The sequence below is a fragment of the Ailuropoda melanoleuca genome, chromosome 14 (assembly GCF_002007445.2).
Source record: "Ailuropoda melanoleuca isolate Jingjing chromosome 14, ASM200744v2, whole genome shotgun sequence".
Classification (NCBI taxonomy): domain Eukaryota; kingdom Metazoa; phylum Chordata; class Mammalia; order Carnivora; family Ursidae; genus Ailuropoda; species Ailuropoda melanoleuca.
The window spans coordinates 34293619-34305713 of record NC_048231.1 but is presented as its reverse complement, the minus strand read 5'-3'; the positions used below and the strand labels follow the sequence as shown (position 1 = coordinate 34305713).

Below are 12095 nucleotides of genomic sequence, written 5' to 3'. Positions count from 1 at the left end.
ACCATTGATATGAAATCATTCAAAGTGTCTATCACATCATCAGCCACGATGGCAATTAAGCACTAACTCTTCGAGGATCGCCAGGTCTTCTTTGCCCTTGGCTTCTGCAAACACTTCACACAGCTCCCTGGCATCACCCGCACTGATATCAAGAAGTCCTGCGCTTTGGGCAAAATTTACAACTTCACTTTGCAATTGGTTTGCCACTGTGTTCACCCCAAACCCAATAAACAAGACATTGACATGGTGGGTGGAAGAGAAGTCAGTGTGGAGACAGGTTGGTGACCTCTGCCCAGGGGTGGGGGACAGACAGCCTGCGGTCTCCGCAGACTCACCTGGGCAGCAGAACTGTCCACCTGTCCTTTCCATAGCCCCGATCAGCTCCTGGTGCGTTCCCAGGGCCAGCTGCACTCAGAACCCTCTCTACACTCTTCAGACACCTGGCCCCCCTGCCCAAGGGTTGACTCACCCAATCCCCTGCAGGGAAAGTGGGGGGCGCAGGGAGGAAGTCCTCTGCCTCTCAGCCCCACGACTACAGGCACAGGGGTGTCTGCAAGAGCTCTCACCTACTTTCCTCAAGCCCACAAAGACGACTCCTTCTGCCTTCAAGCCCTTTCCATTGGTGCCTTGAAGAGACGTGTCATTTGCTCACAGATCTTCCTTCCCGTCCTCCTTTGCCATGGCTTCCTGTGAGTAGAGCCAACTTTCCACCCCGCTGGCTGTGGGCCTGACCACGTGACTGACTGTAACTACAACCAAGGACCGTGTGACAGTTCCCAGTGGGGGCTTCAAGGGCCATTGCTGATCCTGAGGCTAACTTGTGCCACCACCTCGACAATGGAAAAGCATGTCCCATGGGGTCGCTGTGTCCTCAGCCTGGGCCCTGGGATGGCAGACCCTGGAGCAAACCTGGATGGAAGCCCAGTCGAGCCCAGAAGAGCCACAGCCAACCCACAGACCGGTAAGAGGGAAGGAAATCATTATTTAGGAAACCACTGAGCTATGAGGGTTGTTTGTGCCACATCGTTATTACTACAAAACCCAATACAGCCTCTTCTTCCCCCACAGCCTCTGAGCGGAGATGAACATCTATAATTTTTGTCTTAACAAAATTCTATGCTACACACGATGGGGGTGTAATCAATTCTGCCAGAGAACAGGAAGGGAGATCAGGGCTAGTCTGGGTTTTTTGGGAGGGAGGGGAGTTGCATTTTATTCTCTGCACCAAGAAAGTCTCCCGCGGTGGTGACAGTTGATCCTAGAGCCAGTTTGCCTGGACTGGGGTCCCAGCTCTAGTACCTTGGGTAAGTGCCCACCCCTTCTGTTGACCCGTGGAACTAAACTGGCATGGTCTAGGAAACGGAAATGCTGGTAATTACAGCATCACCTCTTTAAGCTGGGGGAAGAAGGGACGGAGTTAATACGCGACACTTAAGAGTCGTGCCGGGCCCAGAGTCACGTTCAATCAAGGTGATCGATTTCATTCTGCGTCTCTCCTCCCACTGGCTGTGGGCTCCCGTCCCTCTCACAGCTGCCTCTGTTGCCCCTGGGCCAAACACACAGCCTTCTACATAGTAGCTGCCTTCTGAGCGCCTCTTGGAATTCATGCAGCCCCCGGCCACTTCGCAGGCTCTCCTAAGCCCAACACGATCAAAGGAGCCCACGTTCCTTGGAACAGCTTCCAGGGACTCAGAACACACCAACTCCCCGGCTCGGCCCTCGGATTCACTCCTCCCCATCCTCCCTTCTCTGCCACGCCCTAGTGTCCTGGTGCCCTTGTGTCCTTGTGTCCTCGGATGGGAAACCTAGCCCAGAAGTCAGCCCTGCATTCCTCGGGCCCTCGGAGGCAGTGAGGGCAGGAGCAGGGGCGGGGCAATGCGAAACCCATTTCCAGACCCCACCACCATCTGAATGCTGGGGGGCTGGGAAATGCCACCCTGCCCGGACAGCCACTCCTAGACATTCCTGAAGAGGAGCGTGAAGCCTTGGTGAGCAGCGGGCCGTGTATGCCTCCGTTGTTATGAGAAGATCGAGTGGCATTTCTCATACACCTGAGCTCCATGCCAATTGCCCAAGTGTAGCAAATGTATTGTCCTGGCCACACCTGCTGGGGGTTGCCCTGTCCCAGAGCCAGTTCTGTATTCTGTCTGTCCCTGAATGCCGGTTACCAGGTGTCCCGCTCCCCCATCCAAGCACCCCCGCTCTGCTCCAAGTGGAAAGGTACATCGCAGGGCACTGTATTTCCAGCTCGGGCCCCCACTTTTCAGGTCCCTGTGGGTTTGCCTTGGCCATGCCCGACTTTTCCAAGAGCACCTCACCACCTCAGCTGCCCAGAGAATGCACAGGTCCTGCCTGGGCCCTCGGGGGTGGCCTGGAGAGCCAGCCCTTCCGCACGTGCTGACACCCAGGTCCTTGGCACGGCTGCAGGCATCCCAGGCCGGGGCTCCGCTCTTTCTCCCTGGTCTTTTCTCCAGGCTGGGGCCCAGAGAAAATGTCAAGTGTAAGGATCCCCTGCCCCCATCCAGAGTCTGCCCAGGGGCCGGGTGCCTCTGTCCCTCCACCCAGGGTCGCCCCCCCCCTTTATTCATCCCCCTCCTCCAGCCAGGTCTTCCCAGTCCAACAGCGTGTCCTCCCTCCAGGGGACTGCACATGCTCTCATGGGAGGAGGGCTTTGCTACCACGAAACACCACTGAGGAAATATGGCCGCTGGCCATATGGCAAGAATAAGCAAAAATTATATAGTCAGACATGGGCTTCTAACTGTGGGGAAGAAAGATCAGGAAGGAGGGTGGTCAGGAGGGAAGAAGTGACCAGTGTGAACACCATCGTAGCACTGTTCCTCTTTGTCTTAGAACATCAGTGACATCCTTGGGGACCCCCAAATTTGGGAACAAAATATACAAGTATGACTCTAAACCAGGGGTTCTCTACCTCAGTGCTATGAACACTTTGGGCCAAGGAACGCTCCTTGATGGGGGCCGCCCTGTGCCCCCCATCCCTGCCCTCCATCTATCAGACCCCAGTAGTTCCCCACCCCCCTCAAGCTATGACCACTAAACTTGATTCCAGATGCTGCCAAGTGTCTCCTTGGGGACAAAATCACCTGCCACCCCCGACCCCTGCCTCGACCCATGGCTCTACGGCGATAAGATGAACTGTTGCTGAAGGAACATATAAATTCAGTTTGGGACACGCTATCCCATCAAAATAAAATGTGAGCCGCAAATGCAAACCACAAACGTAATTTTAAATTTTCTAATAGTGCCATTTTAAAAAGAAAAAAAAAACAGGTGAAATTAGTTCAATCACGGTTGATTAAATCCAATAGATCCAAAATATCATTTCAACCTGGAATAATATTAAAAATGACTACTGTGATAGCCCACAGCTTTTGGCACTGGGTCTTGGAAACCCAGTGTGGATTTTATACTTCCAGCGCACCTCCAGGTAGACTCAACACGTTTCAAATGCTCAGCCACACCAGCCGGTGGCCACTTTTCAGCCAGTGTGGGCTGGGCAGCAGGCAGCAGGGTTTCGATGCCTCAAGTTCCAGCTCACCAGCGAGGCGACCTGAGCAAGTGACTCGCTCTCGCCCCTATTTCCTTATCTGCAAAATGGGACAAGGAGGCCTCTTCGGGGGCTGGTCCCCTGCCTCTGAGGGGCAGTCCCCTCCAGAGCAGTGGGTGGGCTCGCACAGGGCGAGGTGGCCATCACGGAGCGTCCGCTCTCCGACCCTGGAAACGGCACATCCCTGACGGTCTCAGTCCCACAAATCTCCCCTTCCAGGCCCTGGGTTCATCTAGGGCACAAATTCCCACCTGTATTTGTTAATAAAAGTGCTTTTCCTAGAATGCCACCAAAGGCGGGGAGTGGGGAGTATTAACACGTGTTTGGCGTCTCCGATATTAATAGCACCGAGTGCCACATGCTATGACAGTGATGAAAGTGGGTATGGACGTGGGGCCCCCTCTCCTCTGGGAGGCAACTCTCCCCCTTGCAAACAGAAAATAAACACAGCCCTGCCGGAGCACAAATGCCAATAACTGTGAAATTTTGATTAAATAATAGATATGTGTTCAGAAGCAGTTCTTTATAGTATGTGATTAAGAAAGATAACTAGACATTCTTACAGCCCTAATGATAGTAATTACCACAACACATAAAGTGTGGAATATGACACCAGAAAGGCCATTATTAACCTTTTCCAGGGTTATTTTTTGGGGTGTATTTTTGACACCATGGACACCGGCACTCAGAAACTAAATAAACCCAGAGCTGAGGTAATTACCCTCAGTTATTGCCCTGATCTATCATGGGGTCAGGATGGGGGGCGAAGAGGGGAGAGAGAGAAGAGACAGTGTGCAGGGGGCATAAAAAGTCTTTTATACAAAACAGATGCTTGTTTAATATCGAACATCTGGCCAGTCTTATAAAGATTTGTATTAACATTTCTGCAACTGTCAGTAATTCAGAAAACTGACAGAGCTTCCCTGTTTAAATTTTTGCTATAAATAACAACCTTAGACCCAGGCTTTTTTTTTTTTTTTTTTTCTGCTTGCATGCAGTTTTTGGTCACTGACATATAATACCCAACCGCTCAGCACTTTCAGTCCTGCCCTGAGGATTCAGGGGAGTGGCACCTGCTCTGAATTCTCACTTCCTCGCACCTCCTTGAGAGCTGCCCCCTCCTGGGTCCCAGCTTCAGGGATGACTGGCCCCACCCAGCTTTCCTCTGTGGTCTACGAAATGCACCAGTTTGCTTTTGCCGCATAACAACCTGTCCCGAAACTGAGTTGCTTCAAATGGTGACCATGTATTTTGCTTAGGATTCCCTGGTGGGTGATTTAGACTGATTCCGCTGGGTGTTCTTTGAGTCACAGCTGGGCTCACTTTGCGCATTGGTAGTTAGCTTCCGGGTTGGCGAGGGGCCCGTTGGTCTGGGGTGGCCTCCAATGGGATGGCTCACCTCTGATTCAGGTGCTTGTTTAATACCTTCCATCAGGCCAGCCTGGGAGCCCTCACCTGGCAGAGGCGGTGGTCCGGGAGAGCTAGGGGCGGCATGCAAGGTCTCCGAAGGCTCACGTTCAGAAAGGGCATGCCATTCTTTCTGCTGCTTCTTTGGTCCAAGCAAGTCATGAATTTGGTCAAGGCCAGATTCATGGGGTCAAGTAACAGACTCCCCTTGATGAAAGGAAGGCAACGTCCGATTGTAAGGGTATAGACTGGGAGACAATTGTGGCTGTTTCTGCAAACAAGATGTCACCCCCAGACACAACTTCTCAGACACCATCCAAAGACCCTCCGAGCCAGGGAGGGAAGGTGTCATCCTCACCACTCCACAGTTAAGGAACTGTAGGAGGCGAGGCGATGTGCCCAAGATTGCAAGGCTACTAAGAGATGCCACGAATCAGAAGCAAAGGCGAAGAGACGGCTGCAGCAGGGAACCAGCGGGAAACCTTCCTAAGTGAGCAGCAAGGAAACTCAGAAGAACAGAGTTTTCCACCGGCTGGAGTTACTCCCCAGCCAGGGCAGGGGTTCTGGCCCCTAGAGTAGGCAGCCTCTCACGGGACTGATGGGAGCAGGAGCAGAAGGTGAACGGATTCCTTCGCGCCTTGGTTCCTTCCTCCATCTCATTCAGCAAAGGAATGAGGCCACTTACAAAAATACAAGCAAAGGTTAAAGGACAAAAATAAGTGAGAGACTGAAGAGTAAACGCTTTGGGAGATATGAGGCCCCACGAACATCTCCGCTGTTCTCAGTTTAGCGCAGCAGTTTCACCCAGGGGCCACGCAGTGTCCCAGAGCGGGCGTTTGGAGATGGTACCAGGTCTTCTCTCTTGGTCACAATCAGGGAGGAGGGCTGGCATTCAGCAGGCGGGCTTTGGATGCTAACAGGATGCAGTCGCACCTGCCAAAGAAGAGTTCCGGTGGAACCTCAGGAGCCGTCTCGCTTCCTGGGGCCGGCCTAGCAGGGTGCCTCTGGAAATGGGACATAGGGCCCGCAAGCTCTGATGGGGACAATAGTGCACACTATTTGCACGATTCTGTGGTGTAGGGAATTATATGTGCATCTGGTGGTTGATTCTCCACAATAACCTTGTGAGATACAGCAGATCCGATCGTATCTCTGTTTAACCGACAAAGAAACAGACTCAGGGGTTTTCATTGACTTGCTCAGATGTGTTGATTCAGGTCCTTCGAGACGCAGATGCCAGGAAGGATGAAGGGGAGGGGGAGCCTTCTGACTAAGATGTGGGTTTGATACCTGGGGCAAGAGAAATGGAAGGGAGGAGGCCGGGAGGAGTTGCTTCAGACCACAGGGCTGCTCTCTAAGCGAGCCCCGGCCAACGCTGGGAGCCCCAGAGCAAGGACTGCCTGTAGGAGGCATCCCGGTCAGGCAGGCAGTGAGGATCCAACCCCACATCCCCACTGAGCTGGGAAGAGCCAGGGGAGGGCATGGCCTCCGGGCGAGCCCTGCTGAGGACTTGAAGGTATAGCAGCCCAGGGCTGTCTGCCAACGACCCGCCCACAGCAGGTTCTCCAGGAGGGAGTTCTGGGCGGGACGCCTCTGTCGCTACCACCTCACCATTAAGAAGTGATGGAGTCGGGACCGCAGTCCCACCAGGTGTCTGACTGAAATACAGACAAGGAAGAACAAGGAAACAGGTCTGGAGCAGGAGGGACCAGAATGGTGCCAGAGGCAATCCTTGGGCGGGCAGCACAAAAAGCCAGAGGGGACGGAGGTCCCGAAATCACATAGCAACTGCTAGGACCTGTACGCTGCTTGGACCCATCTCAAAAAAACAACCAACCTGGAATGTGCTGGAAAGTTTGGGCAAGTTGCTGGGCTCCATGTTCTCATAACGGCCTGATGAGAAGGTCCAATTAGTCAAACTTGGCAGGTGCAGAAGCTGCAGTGCCCTATTTAAGGAGGAGACGAGGACACAAGCAAACAAAAGGAGGGTGTGGGGGCTGAGAGCAGCTGACTTCCAGGATGGCATTTTCCTGGTGACTGTCACCATGAAGAGCCTCCTGCTGGCGTCTCCCAGCTGAGCGCCACATCACGTGTGCCCCCTCACGTTGGAGTGTCTCCATGGGGCTCTGGTGTCACAGGGGCAGGAAGTCAGTGATCCAGACCCTCTGAGTCACCCCCGAGCCGGAGACACGATTAGATCGTGCAAGCTTCGGGGGCTCCTAGGCATCACCTCGCACCACCCCCCGCTGCCACTTTCCAGAAGAGGAAAGGAAGGCAAGGACGGAAGGGACTTCCTGGAGACTAGGGCCTCTCAACCTGGACCACACTGACGTTTGCAGCCAGATGCGTCTGCGGCCGGAGGGGCCAGGGTAGGGGCTGTCCTGTGCATCGTGGGACGACGAGCGAATCCCTGACCTCCACCCGCCCAATGCCAGGAGCCTCTCCCCAGTCACGACAACTATGAAAATCTCCAGACTTTGCCAGTTGTTCCCGGCAGGGCAAAACTGCTCCTGTCTGAGCACCACTGCTCTCGGTCAAACATCAATCAGTAGCAGAGGGAACATCCAACCAGGTCTCCTGTTTCACAAGTCACAGCCCATTCTGTCCAACAGGACACCAATCCCCCGTGGGACAGGCCCGGTGTCTGCCTTTGACATCTGGGACAACTTTCGAGCTTCACTGAGATGCCCAGGCCATAGCAGAGAGGCTGATGGAAATCTAATACTTGACCAGTGTATGATCAGAAGGAATAACCCTTTTTTTTTTAAGTAGACTGATTCTTCTCATCATGAACCGTATCCACAGCTCCAGAGAAATTGGAAAACAGCAGAAAATGAATCAGATGACATGACTCTGCCGTCTTTCAGTACATTTCTAAGTCTCTGATTTCCCAGACCTACTAGGATGCCTCCGGGTCATCAAGGTTTAAGGAATGAGGTTGGGGGAAGTAACTCCAAGGAAGTGGGTTTCCTTCCTCCACGGTCATGGGGCTGCTGGAGGGTGCTCTCTGGCCTGCAAGCATGTGGACTTCTCAGCAGGCTACTGCAGGGCTCGACCTCCCTGGCGTACTGGGGCTCCCCAGCGCTGCGAGCTATTGGCAATCGCTCCCATTTGCATGTGGCTAATGCCCTACAAAGCCCCCTACCTAATTTTCTCCTTTTTGTTACCACAACAACATGTACAGCTGCCGTGAGAGGTTATTATTTCCCCCATTCTTTAGGTGAAGGAATGGAAGACTTAGAGACACAGAGACCAAACAAAGCAGGAACTCCGGTCTTCTGGCTGCTAGACCACGAGGTAGGTGGGAGCAGCAGTGGTAATCCTTCCTGGCCCCATACCTTTTCCAAACCTCAGTTTATCCATCATTAAAGTGGGAGGATGAGCAGGTAGTGCTGCTTCATGAAGTTGTTGGGTCACCACCTCTGAGATAATATGCGTGAAATGCCCTGCACAAGAAACCCTTCAGAGTTTGATACAAGCATTTATTAAGAATTCCCTATAAATGGTGCAGGCAACCACAGTTCAGTTCTAGAAAGCCCACAGAGTGAAGTGGTTAAGGGGCAGGTTTTGGAGGCAGCTGAGTCCAGACCATCTTGGGGGAGCTTGGGGAGTAGCTGTTGACTCTGTGCTCTACAAAGCCAACAATTGCGAGGCATTTAAAACGTATCTTGAGGGGCGCCTGGGTGGCACAGCGGTTGAGCGTCTGCCTTCGGCTCAGGGCGTGATCCCAGCGTTGGGGATCGAGCCCCACATCAGGCTCTTCCGCTATGAGCCTGCTTCTTCCTCTCCCACTCCCCCTGCTTGTGTTCCCTCTCTCGCTGACTCTCTCTCTGTCGAATAAATAAATAAAAAATCTTTTAAAAAAAATGTCATTTTTCTGCTCTTCCACAGCCTATACCGCCAATTCTTATAGGAACCGGCATGANTGTCCTAACACTCGCCAGGCACACAGCTGGCCTTCTCTCGCACAAAATGAGGTTGAAACGGGGCTGCCTTGTCAAAGATGGACCCCAGGTCCTGGAGAGTGTGCTGTGCTCTCAGCAGAAGCCTGTGTTGGATCACGTAGACGCTGAGCCCTGCGCGTGTGGGTGGGAGGGGCTCCATCAGGCCCCGACTCTAGCTGGTGTCAATCACAGCACACAGCCTGCACCTGACAGCCTCTGTGGGAGATCGGAGGGAGGACCTTTCTGGGGGCTGATGCCTCTGATCCAAGGGCACCTTAGTACTACTAGCCACCAACCCTGCACCAGATTGTCAAGACTCTGTGCTGAGCATGTTCTCTTCACTCTTCATCATGAACACCCCACTCCACTGAGTGAGACCCTGAGGTGTTAGAACGGGATGCTGGCAAGCGGTGCATTGTCATCTGCTGTTGAAGTGCTGTTGCAGCTTGGGAGGGAAGAGGGGTCCCCCAAAAGTCAAGAAGTACACTGGAAAGAGCTCTGAACCTATCTAAAGTCCTCGGTTCCTGTCTCAGCTTCCCAGTTGTGGGATTTTAGGCAAGTCACTCTCAAGTCTGCCCTGTATGGTTGTGCAGGTAGTTAACTGCACAAGATAGTGATTAGAAGTAGAAATCTGGTCTGCACTCTGCTTGCCAAGGCATACACGATAGAACAAGCCTGTGTCAGCTGAGACGAGGGCATGTTTTCCTAATTCTTACAAAGACACTAGATGGGTCAGCAGCAGTCTTGGTTCATTGTCTTCTGAGAACCTCAGTTTCTCCTTCTGTGGACTAGGGGAACATCCCGGAACCTATCCTTATAGGAATTATAAAGCCCTCTCCTTCCCATTTACTATTATTCCTCTCCCTCCCCTCCCCTTCAGATAATGAAAGAAAGAAGCCTTCAGATGTATCATTCTGAGCTTCCAGAAGGGAAGATGCAGACAGAGTGTGGACAGAGCCTAGTGATACTTGGCGGACAAATATTGGCAGGACTTGCTGGAATACGAGACATGAGGGAGGGGGAGAGGGGAGCTAAGGGGGAGTCCCAGTGTCAGCCTTCTGCTCCTGGATGGGTGGAGGCAGTGGGAAGCAGGAGGCAGAGTTTGGGAAAGGGAGTGGTGGTGCAGAATGAGCATATCATGGGCAGGTGTATTTATGGGCATTGGGAGGAAATGTTCAGCGGGCACTGACTGCACAGGTTTGAAACTCAGGAAAGGAGCTGGAAGTAGAGGCCGGATTAAAGGACCCGGGGCGCATCGCAGAAGAGTCCATCAGGCCTGCCCTCAAGACGTTAACTGCTCTCCAGAAAGGAAGCCGCTCGACCGTAGAGGGGACACGAACCCAGAGGCACTTGGGCTCCAGCACTTGGGAAGGTTGTGGTTCCGGGTGGGACCTCGCGCCCCAAACATGCAGAGAAAGGGCTCTGGACCTCTCCAGAGGCAGAACGTGACCACAGAAGCTGAGCTGGGGCAGGTCTGTCTCCCAGGCAGCCCAGCTGTTGGAGAACAAGATCACAGGGATTTGGGTCAAGCTCGGAAAAACGTTCCCGTCTGGGACACCTTCTCTGACATGGGCCTATTTTTAGAAGTTCTTTTTAATGAACAGCATGCAAAATGATGGATTCAGCAGAGTCTATTCCCCGCGGGCTCCCTCTGCAATACATTTTAAGTGGAGTCACTGGTGGAAAGCAGCCATGTCCTCTCACAAGGGCCGTTGAGAACACTCGTGCGCTGTGCTTTCAGTGACCACTAGCCGGTAATAATCATAATCATCATAGCTTCTCAAATGCCTAGAGCACTTTACAGTTTGCAGGATGCATTGGCTCCATTGACTCACTTGATCATTACAATAGCACTGCAGGTGGGATGATTATGCCATTGTACGCACGAGGGAAGGGAGGCTAAGGGAGACAAAACACCATAACCAAGGTCACGCACCTGGGACACTCACAGAAGTGAAGGGAGAGCTGGACTGGACACACACAGGCAGAACGGGGCAGCTCTGGGAACGCAGGCAGAAAGGACTGTATAGCACCCCTTGGGAGACCGTTTCTGGGGTGAACCAGCACCAGCCTTTTTAAATACTTGTCTGTCTCTGGTCAAGGATCTCAGGAGAGAATCTGATTGGTTGAGCCCCAGGTCATGAGCCCATTCCCCACCTAGGGAGCAACGGGCCCTTGGACTGACACACCCCCTCAGGTTGCATACAAAGGAGAAGGGGTGATGCCCTGAGCAGAAGGAGGACGAATAGATCCAGGAAGCAAAAGAAGCATCCAGCACTCACTTCATTCTCTAAAAGCTGCGCGTGAGTCAGATTTCTAATGAACCGAATCCCATGCCTGCCTTGCCTCTGGCTCCTGTTCTCTGTATAGCACCATTTTCTCCTCATCTCTGAATGCCTCTGGGAGTAATGCCACCTAACATTTTGGCTGCACGTGGCCATACGTGACTTTGGACCAGTCCCTGCCCTTCTCTGGGACCCAGTGTCGTCATCTGTACCGCAAGGGCACACTGTGTCCACAAATGCAAGGGAGGGCAGGCATCCAAGTTCAAAATTCTAATAACACATAGACTTCAGGAATCCTGAAGTGTCCCTCACACCAGCTGTCTTATCCATCTGAAATGACAAGCCTAGGACTTGGTTCCCCAGTGGCATCGTGGAAACTGGCTGGCCTGGCTAAAGAATATTCTCCTACTGGCTGTTCTGTTGCAGGTAGAAATTCACATAGGCTCATATAACCCTTCAGACCCTACTGCAGTTTGGTGCCCCCAAGCTCCGACTGCCCTGCCTGAGCCTTCTGCTCTTCCCTTCTCTCCTCACTTGACTCCTGCCCCTTCCTCTTTCCAGCTCCAGCTCCAGGGCCACCCTCTTCCCCAACCACCTTCCTCTGGGCTCCATCTCACTTTGTGCTTCTCTGCAGTCTTCACCCTGTTTTATTAGTTATTAATGCTTCTTACCAGACAGCATTTCACAAGCAGGGTGTGTATCTTGTGTTTGTATCCTCAGTGCCCAGCATGATGCCCAGCTCAGTGTGGATGCTGAGTGATGGCTCATGGAATAATGAATGAATGATTGATTAGATGGATGATGGATGAATGAATGGATGTGAGGTTGGATGGACTGGTGTGAGGATGGATGGAAGGATGGATGGATGGATGGATGGATGGATGGATGGAT

At 52.8% G+C, this 12095-nt stretch overlaps 1 long non-coding RNA gene across 1 annotated transcript in view; it reads left to right on the top strand.

Moving 5' to 3' along the window:
• Window positions 1–760: 760 nt before the first annotated feature.
• Window positions 761–12095, top strand: part of LOC117795904 — a 12861-nt gene continuing 1526 nt past the window's right edge. The window contains exons 1-2 of the long non-coding RNA XR_004620064.1: window positions 761–961; window positions 8196–8272. This is a non-coding gene — a long non-coding RNA (uncharacterized LOC117795904). The remainder of the gene's footprint in view (window positions 962–8195; window positions 8273–12095) is intronic.